Genomic DNA, 22,276 nt, shown 5'->3' on the forward strand with positions numbered 1-22,276 from the left:
CCACTGAAATTCTCCTTCCAGGACACTGGCCAGCTTTTGACCCCCACGATGGGAAGACAAAAGTTTGAATCATCTCCAACTTAGAAAGCTGTCTCAGATTATGGGGAAATGTCAGTTTTATTTTTACTTTGATCCTCTATCTATTTTGGGAAGTGTTTTCGGGAACAATCTCCTCCATGTCTGGGCTTTTCTTGAGAACTCTTTACAAAAGGGCCTATGGGTTAGCCAAAAATTAGGAGGTAAAGGCATTTCAGCGAGTTCTAGCATTCCCGCCCCAGTTCCTGTTAGCATTTTGGGCACTCAGAGCGGGCTCCATTGCTGGAATAAATGGCCTCATTGTTCTGATGTGTCTCTGGGAGTTACAAGGCTGGCATTTCTTTTTTCTTTTTTTATTTATAACTTCTATTAATAGATACTCCAAGGATGAAGGGAATTTTAGGAAAGGGAAAAGCCAGGCTTCAAATAACGCATTGATTCTTCAAGCCCTCATGTCGTCACGACAGAGCCAATGATTAGGAGATAACTCGGTGTGCTGGGAGCCCCCAGAAAACTGCTCGCCCTTTACTTGCTTATGTTTGGAAAGTAAGGCGAGCTACCCACTGTATTTAAGAGGTGCTATTGCCTCACTATCTTGGCATTAGACAATGGATGTGGGATGCATTCATTTTCCCACCTAAGTGAGAAGAGCCAAACTTACCCATTGCTGACACAGGAGGAAGACACAGACCCTGTTCAAAAGGCTCCAGGCCGTCCTTTTCCATGAGACATCTCAACAAGAAGGTTGATCAGCTATGTCAGGGGTCAGCAAATTACAGCCCAACGGCCAAATCTGGCCCACCACCTATTTTTGTACAACCTACAAGCTAAGAATGTTTTTTATATTTTTAAATGACTAAAAAAAAAAATCAGAAGAATATTTTGTGACACATAAGAAGTACACGAACTTCACATTTCAGTGTCCATGTACGATATCCTCATTATTTGCAGATTCTCAGTTTGCAAATTTGGCTATTGGTTGAAATGTATTTTTAAGCCCAATACCAATACTGGAGGTGCTTCTGTGATCATTCTTAGACATGAACAAAGCAGGGAAAAGTTTAAGTTGCCCAGTGAACGCATTCCTCATTGAGGCCAAACAGGGCGATGCCCTGTCTCTTTGTTTCACACTGAACTAATGTCTTTTCTGTGGTCTATTGGGTGCCATGTTTTTCACATTTTGTTGCTTTTTATTGGTGATTTCAGTATTTAAAATGGCCCCCAAGGCCAGGCACGGTGGCTCATACTTGTAATCCCAGCACTTTGGGAGGCCAAGACAGGAAGATCACTTGAGCCCAGGGGTTCAAGACCAGCCTGGACAACATAGTGAGACCTTGCCTCTACAAAAATTTCTTTAAAAGAATTAGCCAGGCCTGATGGTGCGCATCTGTATTCCCAGGTTTGGGAGGCTGAAGTAGAATGATGGCTTGAGCCTGGGAAGTCGAGGCTGCAGTGAGCCATGATGGTACCACTGTACTCCAGCCTGGGCAATGGAGCAAGACACTGTCTCAAAAAATAATAATTAAAACAAAATGGCCCCCAAGCATAGTGTAGAAATGCTGGCTAGTGTTCTGAAGTACAGGAAGGCCACTACGTGCCTTAAGAAGAAGCTACACTTACACATCTAACTTCAGCTCATCTGACACCTGAGATCTGCTCAGGGATGAGTTATAGGGCTGTTGGCCTTGAGTTCAATGTTAAAGAATCAATGATACATATTAAATAAGGTATGTTTGAAGAGAAACACACATAAAATGAAGTTATATATTGATCAGTTGACAAGATATTGTGACCAAGGGCAACTTTGCCTGCCCCAAGAGTGTCTGCCAATTCAGGCTTCATGGCGACTTCACAGAACATAACTGCTATGAGTAATGAGAATTGACTGCATAAGATTTATTGGAACACAGCCATGCCCAATTGTTCCTCTCTCGTCTCTGGCTACTTTTGAACTATAACAGCAGAGCTGAATTGTTGGAACAGTGACTAGATGGCCTGACAAACTGAAAATATTTATTTTCTGGCCCTTTGCAGAAAATGTTTTCTGACCCCTGTGCTAACACACAAGGAAATCCAGCTGAGAATGGAGAGAAGATGAACAAACATTTCAAGTCCATTCAGTCATGACCTGAAACACCATTTTCATTTTGCCACAGGCTGGTTCTCTGATTGCTAGACAATCGAGAGGGGCAAATAGTCACAGGCCAAAAGGCTGTTGTTGGTTTTAGTCACTTCTTTATAGTCATGTCTGGTGACCGGAACTAATGACTTTGGAGTGATTTGACTGGTCAACTGATCTCAACTTTTCCAACAAAATCCTTCTTTTTCAGATGGTTTCACACATGCCGTGTGCAGCTCAAAGACAGGGCACTCTTGTCTGTGAGGGAAAAGGATAAAAACAAAGAGTAAAGGGAAAAGGGTGAATGAAGCGACAACAGAACACTGTGGGTTCGAATCCCAGCTCCATCACTTCCTAGCTGTGCAACCTTAAGACAGTGACTTGTTCCTGTTTCCTCATCTGTGCAATGGGGATGTTAATTGTGTTTTTATTGTTTGCTAATTACCAACTGGACCTACTTGGCAAAAACTCAATGAATGGGCATTGTTTATTAAGTAATTACTATAAAGCACCTGATCTAATGGTTGGCCTATACAAAGTTCTTTTTTTTTTTTGAGACAGGGTATTGCTCTGTTTCCCAGGTTGGAGTGCAGTGGCACAATCATGGCTCATTGCAGCCTCAACTTCCCAGGTTCAAGTGATCCTCCCACCTCAGCCTCCCAAGTAGTTGGGACTACAAGTGTGTGCCACCACACCCAGATATTTTTTTCTATTTTTTTTGTAGAGATGGGGATCTCACTATGTTGCCTAGGGTTGGTCTTGAACTCCTGGGCTCAAGTGATCTTGCCTTAGCCTCCCAAAATGCTGGGTTTATAGGTGTGAGCCACGTGCCCAGCCCAGCTCTATCTTTTTAAAATATAACGTGGCTATGATCGTGCCACTGCACTCCAGCCTGGGTGACAGAGCAAGACCCTGTGTCTAAAAATAAAAATAAAAATAAAATATAACAATCTTATTGGATGGTTTGTTGGGGTCTTAGAGCAGGGGCACAGTAGGTGCTCAATACTGTTACCTGATAAATGTCATCAAATAAGTGAAGAGAAAGTTCTGTAGCTTATTTGAATTTTCTGCACCCGGCCTCAACCTCAGGCCCAGGAAGGTTTTGTGCCAGGTCAGAATTACTCCCAAAGCACAGACAATGACTTCAGAGGGTATGGGGTGCCATTTTTTATGTCCCACATGAGCTTCTGATAAACCTGTGAAAACTCGCATGATCCTGAAAGCAAGGGCCTCGATAAACCCTGCATACTGGGCACCCCTCTTACCTCCCCCAGTCCCAACCCTGTTGGAGGTCTGAGGAGTTGAGAGGAGGCCAGCATGGCCAAAGTGACAGTTCCCATGGTGGATGGTGGGGACATCACAAGGGGTCTCCTAGGGAATGTGAAAGGCCTGGCTTTTATTCCAAGTGTGATATGGAGCCATTTGAGATCTTTGAACAGGGAAATGACAAGATCTCATTTCCATTTTAAAAGGCTGATTGCAATTTAAATTTTAAAAGGATTGTCATCAGAAAAAAAACAAAGAATACTCTGAGAGTCAAGTCTTTGGCCCAAGGACAGAGAGGTACCAAAATTCTGTTGTCTCTCACTCACTCCCAGTGCCCTTAACCGTGAGGCAGCACTGTCTCTCCACAGGACACCCACTGTTTCTTGAGGGCTCTTGGTCCATCCCTGAGCTTCAGGCTCTACTTGTGTTATCTCGCTGAGTATCAGTTCAGGGGAGACGTGCAGGCATTTCTGTTTTACAGATGAGGAAACCCAGGGTGTGGGAGTTTAAGCAGCTTTCTCAGGGTCACACCACCAGGAAGTGGCCAGAGGCCATTCCTTGAATCTCCATGTCCAGCTCTTTCCACCAAGATCCTCAGTCCGAGTGTCAGAGGCATTTGAACCAGAGCAACTCCATCTTGAATAGGGGTTGGGTAAAACAAGGCTGAAACCTGCTGGGCTGCATTTCCCATAAGTTGGGCATTCTAGGTTACAGGATGAAATAGGAGGTCAGCCCAAGATCCAGGTCATAAAGACCTAGCCAATAAAACAGGTTGTAGTAAAGAAGCCGGCCAAAACCCACCAAAACCAAGATGGCAACAGGAGTTACCTCTTGGCGTCCTCACTGCTCATTACCCGCTAATTATAATGCATTAGCATGCTGGAAGATGCTCCCACGAGCACCATGTCAGTTTACAGATGTCATGGCAACATCTGGAGGCTACCCTATACAGTCTGAAAAGGGGAGGATCCCTCAGCTCTGGAGTTGCCCATGCCTTTCCTGGGAAAACTCATGAATAATCCACCCCTTGTTTAACATATAATCAAAAAATAACCATAAAAATGGGCAACCAGCAGTCCTCAGGGCTGCTCTGCCTATGGAGTAGCCATTCTTTTATTCCTTTACTTTCTTAATAAACTTGCTTTCATGTTACTCTACGGATACACCTTGAATTCTTTCTTGTGTGAGATCCAAGAACCCTTTCTTGGGGTCTGGATCGGGATCCTTTTCCGGTAACACAAATGTCTACCTCTCTACTTCCACAGTGCACACTCACGGGGTCCACCACTGCAATTCCACATGTGTCCATTTATTGCTAATACAAACGTATGCTGTTGGGCATAAAGTATAACTTACTGATAATATTATTTATCCTTTTGACTATCATATGTGCCCCTATTTAATCTCTTTTTTTATGGAGTGGCATTTAATTTTCCTGTGATCCAAACGCACAGATGATGGAATTATAAGTAACCAGGGTTTAGATTCCTACCTCTAAAAGGGTTGCCAAATTAAACACAGGAGACCCAGTTAAATGTTAATTTTAGACAAACAGTGAATACTCTTTTTTTTAGTCTGTCCCAAATATTGCATGAGAAAGACTTATCCTTAAAAAAATATTGTTTATCTGAAATTAACATTTAATTGAGTGTCCTGTAGTTTGATTTGCTAAATGTGATGGGCTTAACTCTGGTAACATGGGAACATCTCCATATTTTACTCTTCTCCCCAGAAAGAAATTATAAGAAATAATTAGTGAGAATTTTTCCCTTCAGACACTAAAGCGGCTTTTAACTTGTTTTCTTGAGGGTAGATCAGAACCCCTTTCCTCGCCTCACCCTCCTCCCCCTTTGTCCCTTCATCCTTCAACTTGAGAAATTAAGGCTCCAGTGAGTGCTGTAAGAATCTGAGTATAAATGCCCTTCTGAATAATCGGCAATCAAAACAAATAAATCCGCTCCCCATTACCCCGTGTAGTTGGTTTTTCTTTCTGTTTACTGTATTTTCTACTTAAATGAAGGCCATAATGATACACTCACTATTCTTGTCATTTTTGCTCTGTTTGATGCTTAATGATGTGCTCCTTATAAATGGCATTAAAAAACATTCCTTGTCTGTCATGGACGCCTGGAGGCATGAGCAACCTTGCTCAGCACTCAAAAGTAATTAAAGACAATCAACCAAAAATGCAAGGGGTTTGTGGGACCCCAGATTCCAAACTCCACCTACGTACAGCGGGAGCCAAGCATCCTGCAAGGAGGAGCTATTTACATTTAACTCTTTGATGCACTACAGCTTCGTGCTGCTCAGACCCAGCAGAGCTTGCTGGAGGCACAAACACCTGAGAACTTCATCTAAGAACTAACGGATAGGTTCCTTTCAAGAGTTAGGAAAAAAAAAAAAAAAGACTCCCAGCCTCGAACACCAGAACACTTTTGTCCCCCTTTGGCTGTTTGCAGGTCATTTATTTCTAGTTTCTTAAAAATATGTACAGGCAACAAGAAAGAGGAGAAGAAAATTGTGAGGCAAAAATTTTCTTAAACCAACACAAATGTTATTTTTCTGAAACAAGTCAATTAAGTTAGATTAAATTTTTTTGTAGCAGAAATGCATTTTCATGTCATTAAAGGCTTTACAAATGTTCAAAAGCAGAATAATGTTTCAGATTTGTGTCAATATCCAAAATGATGACCAAGAATCATTTTCCTTGGGGTGAGAAAAGCTGCTTATTCTGAGAAGGAAATGAGTGAGAATCGTGTATTCACAGAAAGTGCTGCTGGTTGGGCCAGGCTGACAAAATTGTGTAGAGAGCAACTTGGAAAAGCGAGAAGTTAAATGCTCCAAATTCCTCCTTGGACGTGAATTTAAAAGGAAGCAAAATGCAGAGACGGTACCCCAAATTACAAAAGATTGAGTTGTCTTTTTAGCAGGTTAGCAGCTGAAATGCTCAATGTCCCTTAGTCTTGCAGGAAATCACAGCTGAAAGGAAATATTTTGTACCAGGCCCTTTTCGTGGGCTTTACAAGCAGCTGTGTAAAAAGACAAAGAATTGACAGGCTGTCATGTATGCAAAAGTTTTGCTCCAATATCATTCAAATAGCAGGGCACTGCGGCTCACATCTGTAATCCCAGGCCTTTGGGAGGCCCAGGCAGATGGATCACCCGAGGTCAGGAGTTCGAGACCAGCCTGGCAAACATGGCGAAAGCCCGTCTCTACTAAAAGTACAAAAAAATTAGCCAGGCACGGTGGTGGGCGCCTGTAATCCCAGCTACTCTGGAAACTGAAGCACAAGAATCGCTTGAACTGGCAGGCCGAGGTTGAAGTGAGCCGAGATCGTGCCACTGCACTCCAGCCTGGGGACAGAGTGAGACTCTGTCTCAAAAAACAACAACAACAAAAATTCAAATATGTAATTTCATTCATTTCCAATGCAATCAGCCCTGTTTATTACTTGGGCAGGGTTGAAGTGGGAGGTGGGGAAGGCATGGGAATTTCAAGGAGGCTTTGGGTGACATCTGGGAATGTGGGGATCTTGCAGTCTTTGGTAGTTAAATATGCTTAAGCAGGTGCATCGTTCGGAGTGGGCAGGTCCTGTCTGGGGTTTGACCTCTCAAAGCAGCCAGGTGGTGTCCCTGCTGCTGGGTTCCCAGGGGGCCCTTGGCCCTTGGGGTGAAGTGACTGTCAGCATCAAGGTGACACCAGGCAGAGGTAGGGCCCCCCCACCTTCCCCCACCCGCCCCCATCCCTGCCACCAGGGCACAGACCCTCCCTCATTCATGCAGGGTAAACACAACCCACATGCCCTTCCTTCTCATGGGGAAGACATTCCATGGGACCAGCGTCCCTTAGAATTTCTAACTTCTGGCTCAGCGGGGGTTTGGAGCCCATCACTCCCCTGTCGCTTGGAGCTTAGTTTCCAACCAAACTCACATAGGCTGTTTAGCAATCAGAAATGTCATGAGACCATATCCCCGGATCTGATTGAGGAATGGAAAAGTTGACAAGACATTGAAGGGGCAAGTGTGCGGGGAAACGGGCATTCTCAAACCCGATTTGGGGGAGTGCAAATTGGAAGGGTTTCTTTGGAAGGCAGTTTGGCAAGAGTGACCAAGACTTTGAATGCACTTTCAGCCCAGTTTCCGCGGTAGTGATTTAACAACAGATCTGGTTTACCTGGGGGAGAAGACCATTGTAGTAGCAAAACACTGAGCCCCACCTGTTTATTAGCAAGGGGTTAAGCTGTGGTTCATTTGCACAAAGGAATACTGGTTCAGATATTTTAAGTGAAAAGGGCTAAATGCAGGACAATGTGTCCAGCATGTAACTTACTGGGTAAAGAGAGAGATGCCTACATATGTGCAGCTTGTTGATATGTGCAGAGAACTTCTGTAGGGGGAAATGTAAGAAAATGGTAGAAATGGTTGCCTCTGGGAAGAAGAATCTTGAACTGGGAGGGGGGATGAGGTAGGGGAGAAACTTTTCACTGTTTTTGTTTGGGAAAAAGAAGTGTCGACTATATACCTACATTGTTTTATTAAAACTGAGTAGATGCTTAAATACCACTCAATTCCACTTCTGTTTTCTGTCTGAAGATGAATTTATCCTGCAGACTCGATGCCGCTTGGACATCACATGGGCAGCAGCACATTCTGAAGCAAGGCTTGCATTTTCTTACGCTTGACAATTTCATTTCATCGACTTTGCGATGTCATTTGCTGTCATTTTCTGTGCCAAGTAGTGTTTCCCAATGCGGCTTTGGGACCTCCAGGTAACCTAGTGCTCAACCTGTGTGCACATGTGTGTGGCCCTGTGAAAGGGTTATGACTCCAGGGAAGCAATCAAAGATGAAGCTATTTGTAATTGTGAGCTATGAAGAAAAGACTTCACAGAATGAAGAAAAGAGTGGATAAAATAAAATCAGAGACACTCCCCTTTCCTACAGTGACCCCAATTTCTGCCAAGAAGAAGGAAGTTTCTTAATTGGAAAAGATGAGTTTAAATTTTTGCCGCAAGAAGGAGGAGAGAATTGGCAGCTAGGTGCATTTTTATGAATATGCATATGTGATGAGGGCTAGATTACTGACTAGGTTGGATTCCAGCCCTAAATATAGGATATATAAGAGAAATGGCATCCTTTACCCTTGAAATATTAATTATTCATCTTAAGAAGATCATCGGAAGTGTGTACAAAGAGTATATATTTGCAATATGTGTACAAACATATTCGTAGCAATATTGTTTTAAAGGGGGAAAAGCTGGAAACTACCTAAATGTCCATTAGTGGAGGATTGCTTAATTAAATAAGGACAAATCCATGCTGCAAAACACTAAGCAGGCATTCATGGGGGAATATACACAGGTCTTTACTGATACAGAATAATGTCAGTGAGTGTAGGTTAAATCAACTTTAAAATGTCATGTGTCATTTGATCCCTCTCATAAAAGCAAAGCTGTGTAATGTGATACGTGACACGTGACGTGTAGTATATAATCTTTTAAAGGGAACATACACACTTCTTAACCGATGATGAAGAATGATTACTCTCTCCTTACTCTGTTGGTATAATTTAAGTTTTCTAGAATGCAAGGATGAGTTTTACCTTCCTTTTACTCTGTTAGTATAATTCTTCTAGAATGCCAACTATTTGCTACAGAAACAGAGTGATTTTTTTTTACCCACAAGAGAAAGGAAAAAATATTCCACCCGTGGGGGAAGGGCAAAGAACAGGAGAACTAATTGTCTGTACACACTTCTATATACATTTTTTACCGATTAATTCATTCAACAAATACTTATTGAATTCTAGTACCATGTACAATGTGCTAAAAAAGACCCAGGCTAACTGTGTGTAAGTCCTAGGAGCTGAAAAAAATCATAGTTCTAAACGTCTGCAAAATAATTCACCATGAACGCATATGCTGCTGTTCTGATGGAAGCATGACAGCCCAGGGCTGAAACTTGTAAACGTGCCGGCTTCGCAGGCCAGCAGTGGTCGGAGACCGGCAAGCTCCTACGGTGCAGCCTCATCATTGATCATTCTTTCGACATATCAAATATCCAGCTCTCTTTTTCCTCTTCTCCCCTCCTGCAAATGATTGGAGGGAGGGGGCTGCTCTGCGGATGCCCTTGGCCGGGGCCAAGTCGGCTTCTGGGGAAACGCACAAGTGCCGGGAGGGGAACCAAGCGCGAAACGGTTTGACTCTTGTCATTAAGACAAGAGGAGGTCTGGAAAAAAATGCAAAACCACCGTTCTCTCGGCTGCATCGGGAGACTGGCGGCTGCCCATCGCCTCGCACACGCGGGTGCGCTCGGAGCCCGTCCGCGTAGACGCGCCTGTGCGCGGGGCGGGGGTCCCCGGCGCGGCCCGGAGCGGGTCCATCTGCCCGGCGAGGGCTTCCGTCCCGCCAGCCGCTGACCTCCAATCTGTCACTCTCTCGGCTGAAAGGCGGCCGCGGCAAAGGACGCCTCCCGCTCCGCCTATTCAAAGCGTGAATGCAAAGTGGTCCAAGTTGACCCGCCGCCAGTCTCCGCGGCTCCGAGTCGGCGAGGCACCCTACAGTTTACACAGCCCGGCCTCAATGCAGCCTCCAGGCGCCCCATTCAGGCGGGCCTGCATGCAAAAGAGCCGGCCATTAGATCATCGTAATTATCCCATTGACATCGCCCAGGGCCCCCGTGGGGCACGGGAGCCCATCAAACGCGTCTCTAATGAGGCGCTCCGGGCCCATTGTGCGCGCCGCCGCCCCCCGCGCCCGCCGCCGCTCCGGCCGCAGACAGGCGGTCCTTTTCAGGCGCATTCACTCCCCCTGACCCCCGACCCCCAGGGTTATGACATCAGCAGCCCTGATTTGTGACCATTTTTATTGGCACACACTCAACGCTTGTTTCCTGTGTTTAACTCTGGGCCCCCCTCCCACTCCGCCCTCCTCCCCTTTTTAGGCGAAACTGATTGGAATCTAATAGGCGTAGGCCCCGCACTACAAAGTGAGCCTGCAGCGTTCTCACAGCGCGCCCGGGCCCTTCTGCCAATAACCGCGACCAGGCTTCATTATCTAGGTGCACGGATCCGCTAATCACCGCCGCGGCGAACAATCCCAACCAGATGTCCACAACTTTATGAGTTTTAATTAAAATGTTCTACTTATTTTTTTATCAATGCACTTTTTTTTCCCCCTGAAATGAAAAAGATGTTACTTCCTAGGAGTGTTTTGCAAATTACGCCTTCATAAGGGTGATTAAGAGACGCTTATTTGGAACTAATCGGGTCCCCCCCCCCTTCCCTTTTAACATGCTGCTGCTAAATTATTTTTTAAAAAAGAATTAATTAAACTCGAGGTTTAAAAAGATTCTGTTTTCTTATGTCACAACAACTCCATATAGCAGGGAAACTGTGTACGTTTCTTGCTTCGGATGCGAAAGATGGCAATTTACACGAATTCCTTAATTTCAAACGTGGCTTGACAGAAAAACTTGACCGAGCGTTTTCGGTTTTCTTGCGTCCTCCAATAGCATTTTCAGTTCGCGTTTCTTTCCAAACTGTTTGACTCCCTGAAGGACGTCATTGTTGCTCCCTGACTGCAAGTTTATGAAAGATCTACTTTAAACAGAGCAGTTGGGCTTTTTAAAGTATAAACGTGATACTCTCCTTAAAACTTCTTCAGCACATATGGTTTTTAAGGTAATTTTGTTTAACCACAACCATAATTTAATTTGCCATAAAACTGAAATGAAAGGACATTACAAACGAGCTTTTGACTTGAGTGTCAGTTAAAATAACCATTTGCCGAGGGGCCAGAGCTTAAAGAAAGTGGCATCGTTTCATTGCAAGTAGGGTGCTAGAATTTGAAATGAACAACAACAACAACAACAACAACAAAAATTCTGTTTTCAAAGGTTATGAGTTATCTATGATTGCAAAACCTTAACCTTCATAGAAAATCATATCATAACTCCAGTGGTATTCCCCAGGTGCCAAAATACTCTTGTCCTTGTGTGAAAATTAATTAGGAAGATGACTCAGTCGGAATGATACATAAAGTGCATTCTAAAAAAGAAAAATCTTGCCTAATAATTTTCAGTTGGTGAAATTCTCCACCAGTAACTGCAGAAAGTGAAAAGTAAAGGAATAGGAAACATTTTGTTCATTATAATTCCCCCCACAGTCCCTCCCCGCAAAGTTTCAAAAAACCAGATGATGTCTCCGTTACCAAGATCCTTGGGTTCTAATATAAAGAATAATCTTTTTTCTTTTGTAGCCATGTACATTGTTTTACCTTCTATTTAGGATTTGGTTTAAGTCCCACACATTTTTTCAGAAACTTTGCCTTATTTGTGCAACCGGAGGTTTTGCAATCTGGCACTCTGCATGTGGCTTCAGATCAAGTACTTCTCAGTCTATCTTTAGGCACGCCTTATATTTCCTCAATTTTCTCTCTTATGGCCTGAGTGTCCATTTCCTTGCACCTCATATGGGAATGCAGAATGTCACCATGAGAAGACTTCTCTTCCCACCCCATCCACCCCAAGATGGAGTCTTGCTCTGTCGCCCAGGCTGGAGTGCAATCTTGGCTCATTGCAACCTCTGCCTCCCAGGTTCAAGCGATTCTCCTGCCTCAGCCTCCTAACTAGCTGCGATTACAGGCTCGAGCCACCACACCTGGCATTTTTAAATATTTATTTATTTATTTATTTATTTATTTATTTATTTATTTTAGTAGAAACGAGTTTTCACTATGTTGGCCAGGCTGGTCTCAAACTCCTGACCTTGTGATCACCTGCTTTGACCTCCCAAAGTTCTGGGATTACAGGTGTGAGCCACCACACCCAGCCAAGAAAACATTTCTTTTGGGGCTTAGTAAAACAGAAAATAGTGGCCACAGCCCAATTTAATGAAATTAGATAGCTTTAAAACACATACACACACATACTCACAACCACAACAAGTTATGCTTTCTTGTTCCCAACACCCAACTTAAATTTTCATTAGCAGCAACTTAAAATCTTTTGCCAAGTCCCCTTGGAGTGGTGAGCCGTGGTGTTTTACGTATAGCCTTAGGCTCTTAGAATTCCTAACTTTTTATTCTATGACAAATTAGGAGGGTAATTGAGTTTGGCCATTAAAAACACCACTATTACTTCCAAAAATACAACCACCAGTGAACACCCCAAATCAGGCCCTGCCCTTTTGCAGATACCTGTGGCCATTTCCCAGCAGACTTGACCTCACACTTTGAGGAGATGTCATCACATCTCCTTTCTCGGGGGCTGCAGGATTAAAGGCAGTTGAAATGAAAACCGTGTGCCTTGCGATGATTAGGTTTATACAAACTCTGCAAACATATTGGAGCTGTTCGAAATGCAACCTCAGAACTGTAAATATTTATCCATCCAAATCCCTCGGCAGGATCTTCAGAGAATAGGTTTTTGCTGTGGTTCCCTGGAGCAGGGCAGAATCCCTTGAATGGCTTACCTGCTCACTCCCAGGCAAAAGATACTCAAGTTCAGGCTTAGAAGATGCTGAAAAGCAGCACCATCCAATAGAAACATAATATGAACCACAAATGCGAGCCACATGTGGAATTTTACATGTTCTAATAAGCCACATTTTAAAAAGCAAAAAAAAAAAAAAAAAAAGAGCCAGGTGAAATTAATTTGAATAATGTATTTTATTGAAGCCAATTTATCCAAACTATTATCATTTCATCATGTCACCAATGTAAAAACTTATTAATGAGATCTTTTACATTCTTTTTTAGGTACTAAGTGCTTGAAATCTGGTGTGTGTTTTACACTTTGCAGCATGTCTGAATTAGGACCAGCCACATCGCAAATGCTTCGGAGCCACACGGGGCTAATGCTGCCATATTGGACAGCATCCTGATGTGTAGCAAGTGAGAGATGGTAAGAGGCTGAGGAGTCAGCAAGGCAGTGAGGGAGCTTTTGCAATAGTCCAGGAGAGAGATGATGATGGTTTGGGCAAGGGTGGTATCCATGGAGGGTGTACACTGGAGGTAGAGCCAAGAAAATATGCTGATAGATTGGATGTGGGATAGAAACAAGAGAGGTGGCAAGGGCGTCGCAAAGACTACAGCCAGAACCACTGGATCACAGTTACTGGTTAGTTGAAATGGAAAAGTTTGTCATGAATTCACTATGTACCAGGGACTCTGCTCAATGTTTTCTATCTGGGTTATACATCTTGCAGTAATTGTCTGAGGCAGGGACTCTGCTTGTTCCCATTTTGCAGGTGAGATAACTGAGGCTTAGAGAGTTGAGATCACCCACCTGACAGCCGGACTCATTGAGTTCCAATGCTGCTCCTGCTATCTCCAGAGACCAAAGGTTTCACCTCCACACTCTACCAGCTCTCTTGTCCTCCCCAGCATCTTAGCAGAGGTAACGGATGGAAACGTATCCCTCTGCTTGTCTCTCCTAAGTACCCCTGGGCTGACGGAGAAGGGGGCTGCTGGGGCAAGAACCATCCCTTCCCCTGGAGTCTTAAAACCTCTAAGCCTGAGTGGGGCCAGGCTTGCCTGAGTGCTCTTTGCTTGGTCCGGGTGGCAAATTCTCTGCCTTCTACAGGAGAAGAGTGAGCCCCATGGCTGTAGTTACCCTTTCCCAGGCCACCATGAAATCTCTACAGTAAGGACCCAGCCTGTGGGAGACACATCTTTGAGGGCTGCTGATTAATGACCCAAAGACATCCAGGTCCAAATCTCTGGAACCTATGAATGTTACTTTGCATGGCAGAAAAGACTTTTTTGCAGATGCGATTAAGTTAAGGATTTTTTTTTTTTTTTTTTTTGAGACGGAGTCACGATCTCTCACCCAGGCTAGAGTGCAGTGGTGTGATCTCAGCTCACTGAAACCTCCACTTCCCAGATTCAAGTGATTCTCCCCTCTCAGCCTCTAAGTACCTGGGATTACAGGAGTGCGACACCGCGCCCAGGTAACTTTTGTATTTTTAGTAGAGACAAAGTTTCACCATGTTGGCCAGGCCCTCGGGTGATCCGCCAGCCTCAGCCTCCCAAAGTGCTGGGATTATAGGCGTGAGCCACAGCACCCGGCCAAGTTAAGGATCTTAATACGGGGACATTACAAGCGTCCTTATTAGACAAAGGCAAAGGGAAGACTACATGGGAGCAGCCCATGTGACATGAACAAGATGCTACACTGCTAGCTTCGAAGACACCCCCCCCCCCCCCCCCCCCCCCCCCCCCCCCCCCCCCCCCCCCCCCCCCCCCCCCCCCCCCCCCCCCCCCCCCCCCCCCCCCCCCCCCCCTGAGGACAGGGCCATAAGCGAGGAAATGCAGCCTCCAGAAGTTAAAAAAGACAAGGAAATGGGTTCTCCTCTAGAACCTCCAGGGAGTACAGCCCTGCTGACATCATGATTTCAGTCCAGCGGGATTAGTCTTGGACTTCTGACCTCCGGAAATGTGAGAGAATAAACACCTGTTGTTTTAAATTTCCGAGGTTGTGGTAATTTGTGACAGCGGCCCTAGGAAAGTCGTCCCCCTCCCTCAGCCCTTCTCCAGATGATTCGGTGCTTGACTGTACAGAATCTGGGATCAGACTGCCTGGACTCCAGACCTGACTCCACCACTGGCAACTCTGTGACCTTGGGCAAGTGGATATGTTTCTTTGAGCCAAGATTTCCTCAGTTTAACAAAGGGGAAGTTGACTTGAGGAACTTCCGAGAATCTAACAAATGCCAAGCCCTCTCCCCTAGACGTGCATACCCACGGCACTTTTTTCTACCATTCCAGAAGTTGCAGTAGACTGTTTGGAGGTTGAGATGGGCAAGATCTCATTCATTTTCTGGAATTTCCAGTATATTAAGAAATATACTTAAAAAAATAAAAGTGGGCTGGGCGTGGCGACTCATGCCTGTAATCCCAGCACTTTGGGAGGTTGAGGCGGGCAGATCACCTGAGGTCGGAAGTTCGAGACCAGCCTGATCAACATGGAGAAATCCCATCTCTATTAAAAATACAAAATTAGCCAGGCATGATGGCACATGCCTGTAATACCAGCTACTCAGAAAGCTGTGGCAAGAGAATTGCTTGAGCCTGGGAGGCGAGGTTGCAGTGAGCCGAGATCGCACCATTGCACTCCAGCCTGGGCAACAAGAGCAAAGCTCCATCTCAAAAAAAATAGAAAAGAAAAGAAAAAGGCTGGGGGCAGTGGCTTATGCTGGTGAAACCCTGTCTTTACTAAAAATACAGAAAAATTAGCTGGGCATGGTGGCGCGTGCCTGTAATCCCAGCTACTCAGGAGGATGAGACAGGAGAATTGCTTGAACCTGGAAGGCAGAGGTTGCAGTGAGCTGAGATCGCACTACTGCACTCACTCCAGCCTGGGTGAAAGAGTGAGACTCCATCTCAAAGCAAAACAAAAGTTGTGCCTCTTTTTTTTTTTTTTTTTTTTTTAAATTTAGATGGAGTCTCACTGTCGCCCAGGGGCTAGAGTGCAGTGGCTTGATCTCAGCTTGCTGCAACCTTCACCTCCTGGGTTCAAGCAATTCTCCTGCCTCAGCCTCCCAAGTAGCTGGGATTACAGGCACCCGCCACCAAGCCTGGCTATTTTTGTATTTTTAGTAAAGGTGGGGTTTCACCATGTTGGCTAGGCTGGTCTCGAACTCCTGACCTCAGGTGGTCCACCTTCCAAAGTGCTGGGATTACAGGCATGAGCCACCACACCAGTCTGGCATATTTTTAATGTTTGCATTTGAAGAGGATCAGAACGTGCCATCCCAAAATATGTCCCTTTGGCATATTGATTATTTTGAGTTCAAGGTGATTGAGAAAAGGCAGATGCAGAAAGGATTCTTTGATCTCCTTCTTTCTATCTAAAAGTGGGGCATACATTTTCATGAGAAAGTTGCCCTCCCTGTATCAGGAAAAGAACATTCTTGTCACTGGAGAAGGGGCATCAATAATGCAAATCTGTACCAACAAATCTGCTAAAATAATCTTTATCTTCCATTAATTCCCCCAAATATTTTCTTTTCCTTTTTCTTTTTCTTTCTGTTTTTTTTTTTTTTGAGACAGAGTCTTGATGTGTTGACTAGGCTGGAGTGCAGTGGTGCGATCTTAGCTCACTGCAACCTCTGCCTCCTGGGTTCAAGCAATTCTCCCTCAGCCTCCCCAGTAGCTGGGAATACAGGCGCTCACTACCACGCCAGGCTAATTTTCGTATTTTTAGTAGAGATAGGGTTTCACCATGTTGGTCAGGCTGGTCTCAAACTCCTGACCTCAAGTGATCCGCCTGCCTTGGCCTCCCAAAGTGCTGGGATTACAGGCGTGAGCCACCACGCCCTGCCTCCCCCAAATATTTTCTAGTCACTTACCCACAATTTACTGCCCCTAGCCCAAACATCTTTTCTCTTTGTCTTGATACATCTCCACTATTAATTGTTCTTTTTTGGAGTTATATATAAACCCTCAGGCCCACCTGCTTCTCTGGGTCTTCATTTCTTATATATGGAAGCTTCTATGTACACATAGTAACGTTAACACCAAACATAATGTGTATGCTTTCTTCCTGTTCGTTTGCCTTTTGTCAGTCAATTATCAGGCCTGGCCACAGAACCCAAGAGGGTAGAAGAAAAGCCATTCCTCCCCTATACATTTAACAAAGCAATTCTTTTAATACACACAATCAGAATGCTATATAATTGTGTTATTCCTGGGACACTTGTAGGATCTATTAAAAAGTAATGTTTTATGGCACGCTGTGGGCAGAGTGGTCTGGAGCTTCAGGTAACAGACAGAATGGTTGGAAAGTCTGTCTCGTTGCCATTCCCGTTAGGTAGGTTCTCAGGCTGTGTGCACAACATCACAGGAAGCAACAGTCATTGTTCACATCCAAGGCCTTCCAAGAAGGTCCAGCCCTGTGCTGAAGGCCTCTACTGTACTAGCTCAGCCCCCTGAGGTTCATACAAGACCCACCAGTACAATCCAGAATCTAAAGTTACAGCAAACAGTTGTGCACAGGTGCACAGTGCCTGGTGATTGCAGTGACCGGCCAGTAGTACTTAGGGAGTCATAGTAAAAACTGGGTCCGTCTTTAGCCCAGAGAGGTTCAAGCTGTTATTGGAAGGATGTGGCAAGTGAAGGTATGTTGAGGAGGGTTGGGACTATGAGAACAAAGTCCTCGTCTTTCATTAAAGGAAATCAGAAGACAATGTTTAAACCCGAGAGAGCGTAAAATAGCAGTATAGGTTATGTTAGAAGGTGGCCATCCACAGAAAATGGCAATTGGAATCCACCTTGGTTGGTTCTAGGGAACGGGAATTGGGCTTGGGGAGGGCAGAAACAGGAAAATGTTCTGTTGGTCCTGTGGTTATAAATTTTGAGTATCTTTGACTTTTAAAATTGTGTGCCTGTGTTTTCTTGTTTAAAAGATACATGAATTAAATGAAAAGGTAACAAAAAAATTAAGTGAAATAAAATAAACCAATATGAAAGAATTGAAAATGAAGTAGAATTTCTGCCACTTTGCAGGCTACAGGTGGCCGGTGCTGGAGTGGGAGAAGGAAGACAGATCCCAAGAAGAGGCAGATTGTGGGAAGAGGAGGGTCCGGCGAATGCGAGGGTGTAGGAGGGAGGATTTTCTCAGATAGAACAGAATCTATGGGAACAAGTATTTTCAAAACTGCCTTACCTTTAGTGCCATCTCCAGGTCTTTGAAGCCAGACCCTCCAGAGCAGGCAGAGTTGAGAGGGGGCTGCCCCCCTACTCAGCCTGAGGGGTGCTCCTCTGCCGGAAACCCCCTTTCAGAAACAGGAGGGAGCCTTCAACAGAAAGAGAGAGGGAGGGCTGGAGCCTGGGAAACTGGCTTTATTCAGTTTTGCGCCAATGGCATTCAAGGATGGGGAGAACAAGGAATAATAAAAATAAGAATAAGAATGGCTGTCAGGGAGCAGGAAGCTGGACTACAGGGCCTTGGTTTCTGGACCTTACTTGGTCCAATTCTCACAACAATCAAGGTAGGTAAGGAGTGAAAGACATAACCCCATTTGCTGATAACACGCAAAATCAGAATATAAAAGGACTACGTTTTAAGTTCCCATTACAGGCCGGGCACTGAGCCAGACGCTCCACATGAATCATCTTACTGAAATACGGCTGCCGGGTGGAGCAAATGAAAAGTTGGGACTTATGAATTTAAAAAAAAAAAAAAAAAATTCATCGCTTATCTGAAATTAAGATTTAATTGGTGTCCTGTATTTTATTTAGCAAATTTGTACTGAGCCCTTACAAGTGATAGCTAAAATGATCACCCCATTTCCAGATATAGACTCAGCCTCAGAGAAGTTAAGTTACTTACCCAAAGCCACACAGCAAGTCAGTGGCTAGTGTGGCCTTTTCACCACGGTCAACTCTTTTGGTTGCCTGATGTCAGGAGAACACAAGAGCACATTCCCAACCACCGTGTCACTGGGCACCTTCCCTGGGTCACACATGTTTGCAAGGCACTTTACAAACAGTCTCCTGCAAACTCATTTTGGGTAGCATTGCTGCCATGTTATAGATGAAGAAACTAAGGCACGCGGCATTTGGTCAATTTGAGCAAGCTCACACAGCAAGTGTGTGTCTGAGTCAGTTCTTGGAACCGTTACCCACTGTGTGGCAGAACCCGCACTGGATCCCAGCTCTCTTTTTGTTACGCCTCGCTGGCTCTCCAGGGAGAGGTGGCCAAAGCATGATGGGAGTGGAGGATGCCTTGACCCCGTGGCTTTGCACAGTGAGTGGTTATTAGATGTCCAGGAGCCATTTGGACAGGTGAGTGTGCAGAAACCTCATCATGGGAAAAGTGTGCAGAAATCTCATCACAGGAAAAAGAGCATGTGGCACTTTTTTTTTTTTTTTTTTTTTTTTGAGATGGAGTCTCACTCTGTCACCCACGCTGGAGTGCAGTTGCACGATCTCAGCTCACTACAACCTCTGCCTCCTGGGTTCAAGCAATTCTCCTGCCTCAGCCTCCCTAGAAGCCGAGTTTACAGGTTTGTGCCACCACACTCAGCTAATTTTTGTATTTTTAGTAGAGACGGGATTTCACCGTGTTGGCCAGGCTGGTCTCGAACTCGACCTCAAGTGATCCACCCACCTCGGCCTCCCAAAGTGCTGGGATTACAGGCATGAGCCACTGCGCCCGGCCCTCTGTGGCATTTTTTAAGTGCTATGAGCTTCCATCGGTGTAATAAGAGAAGGCAGGGTGGGGGACTGCAACTGCTTCTATATGCCTAGAATCTGCTCAGTGATGCCCAAGGAGCGGTCCCAGTGGTTGACCCAGAGGAAAGAAGAGAATTATATGTTTGCTGCACATCAGGGGTTGGCAAAATTATCCAGATAATTGAGAACACTTGAGTAATCTTGAGTAATCAATTGTGCTTCCGAAATACATTGTGTAAAGCAGGGGCTGGCAAATTGCAGTCCTGGGCTGAATCCCCCCAGCTGTCTGCTTTTGCAAATAAAGTTTTATTGGCACACAGCCAGCCCGTTGGTGATGCACTGACCATGGCTGCTGTCACGTGTGATCTGTCTGGCCCTTTACAGATAAAGTCTCATATCCCCTGCTCTTATACCTCTCTACTGTTTCAATATTTTTTGGGTATATTAGTTTTTCATTAAGAAAAAAAAAAAAGGATTCAAGGAGAAACATTTTCACTTGACTTGGCTTCATTTCCGTAATTGGTTAATAAATCATCTTTCCTCATCTGGGTGGTCCAGGTGGGCAGCCAAAGGCGAAGGCGGCCGTGGAAGACCCCTCACCCTTGAGGGCCTTCTTCCAAACAGTTGGTGCCTCTGCTCCCGCCATCTGAATGTTCACCAGGAATGATGCTGTTGCTGTGAGAACCCTTAGCGATAATTTCTTTGGGGGCCTAAATTATGCTGTTTTCCTTTCGTCTGATGTACTTTGTGGGTCACAAAACTTCACTCTGACTGGATGGCTACTGAGAACTGAATTTGTTCAGTATTGGTCTCCAAGACCATCTAGCATATGGGTATTAGTTTCCAACGGCTGTAACAAATTAACACAAAGATAGTGGCTTAAAACAAACACAAATTTATTATCCCATAGTCTTAGAAGTCAGAAGTCCAAAATAAGTTGTGGGGAGTTAAAATCAAGGGGTTGGCAGGACTGTATCCCTTCTGGAGGCTCTAGAGAATTCGTTTCCTCACCTTTCCTAGCTTCTTGAGGCACCTGCTCTTTCGTAGTTTTTTGTTTTTGTTTTTTTTATCCTTTTCTTACAGCCTGCTCCTCCATCTACACCAGCAGCGTAGCATCCTGCAGTCTCCCTCTGTCCCTCTCACTGACTCTTCTGCCATCAAGTGTGTTTCAGAAACACATTGTAGAAAGCAGGGGTTGGCAAACCACAGTCCCGGGGCCAAATCTGCCAGCTGTCTGCTTTTGTAAATAAAGTTTTATTGGCACACAGCTAGCCCATTCATCATGCACTGACCACGGCTGCTGTCACATGTGGTCTATCTGGTCCTTTACAGGAAAAGCTTGTAGATTACAGTCTCCCTCGGTCTTTCTCTTTCACTGAATCTTCTGTCTCTCTTCTATAGAGACCCTTATGAGCCAAATGTGGTGGCTCACGCCTGTAATCCCAGCATTTTGGGAGGCCAAACTGGGGGGAATCAGTTGAGGTCAGGAGTTTGAGATCATCCTGGCCAACGTGGCAAAACTCTGTCTCTACCATAAATACAAAAAACTAGCCAGGTGTGGTGGTGTGTGCCTGTAATTCTAGCTACTTGGGAAGCTGAGGCATGAGAATTACTTAAACCAGGGAGGCAGGGGTTGTAGTGAACCGAGATTGTGCCACCTCACTCCAGCCTGGGCAGCAGAGCAAGACTCTGTCTAAAGAAAAAAAAAAAGGAGGCCCTTGTAATTACATAGAGTCCATGCAGATAATCTAGGATAATCTCCTCATCTCAAGACTTAATTTAATTACATCTGCAAAGTCCTTTTGCCACATAAGGTGCCATATTCACAGGTTCCAAGGATTAGGACGTGGAATCTTCTGAGGGCCACTATTCTGCCTACTGCAGCGTGTTTATGTAGCCTTCTTCCAGGCTTTATTTTATATTTTTATCGTATCCTTACTCTTGTTTCTCTATTTTCTTTTTCTCCCAACTTCTAATTTAGGTTTCCTTCTTGTATTTTATGTATTCTGCAAGTATCTTTAAATTATCTTAAAAGGAAAGGTAAAAATTGTTAATTTTTTTAAAAACCCAGATGGTGCTCCCTAAATTGATGCCCAACCACACGAATTTCCAAGCTTGGTTCTGGGACAGTTTGATGAATCAGATTTTATTTCTGCTCCCAGGAGGTGAGGTGCTACCTGGGTATACCTGCCCACCAGCTGGTGGTCTTAGGAACTCCACAGGTGGGTCAAGTGGGGGGAGCTGTGTACCCAGCTTTGAGGAGGAGTGGGGGAGGGCTGGGGTGACTGGGGGCCTTCCTAGAGGGAGAAGGTTTTTAAGGCAGAGGAGGAAGATGAAAAGGAGGCAGTCACATGAAGAGCCAGCCTCCCTTCCCAGGGTGATATGAAATCAGTTAATCAATTCATTCATGGCTAATGATGAAGTTGCTCTTATACCCTCAGCAGAAACAGGTTGAATGTTGTATGCAAGACATTTAAGGCAGTAGTGGCTCTGAGAGTGACTGACCTGGCTCAAATTCCCATCCCACCATCTCCTCGTTATGTAACCCAGTGACCCAGGATCACCCAGTCTTCATGGACCTTGATTGGTTTGTTTGTAGAATGGGGATAATCATGGTTCCCCTTCATGTTTATTTGGGAGGACTAAACAAGATGGTGCCTCCAGAGCCTTGGGATTGG

General features: G+C 44.8%; 1 protein-coding gene across 1 annotated transcript in view; it reads right to left on the reverse strand.

Moving 5' to 3' along the window:
* Window positions 1-7,636, reverse strand: part of RBM38 (RNA binding motif protein 38) — a 493,989-nt gene extending 486,353 nt beyond the window's left edge. Inside the window, exon 1 of the mRNA XM_050745308.1 lies at window positions 7,633-7,636. The gene's annotated coding sequence lies outside the window, so the exon portion shown is untranslated. The remainder of the gene's footprint in view (window positions 1-7,632) is intronic.
* Window positions 7,637-22,276: the final 14,640 nt, after the last annotated feature.

This window comes from Macaca thibetana, chromosome 10 (assembly GCF_024542745.1).
Source record: "Macaca thibetana thibetana isolate TM-01 chromosome 10, ASM2454274v1, whole genome shotgun sequence".
In the NCBI taxonomy this organism is placed as follows: domain Eukaryota; kingdom Metazoa; phylum Chordata; class Mammalia; order Primates; family Cercopithecidae; genus Macaca; species Macaca thibetana.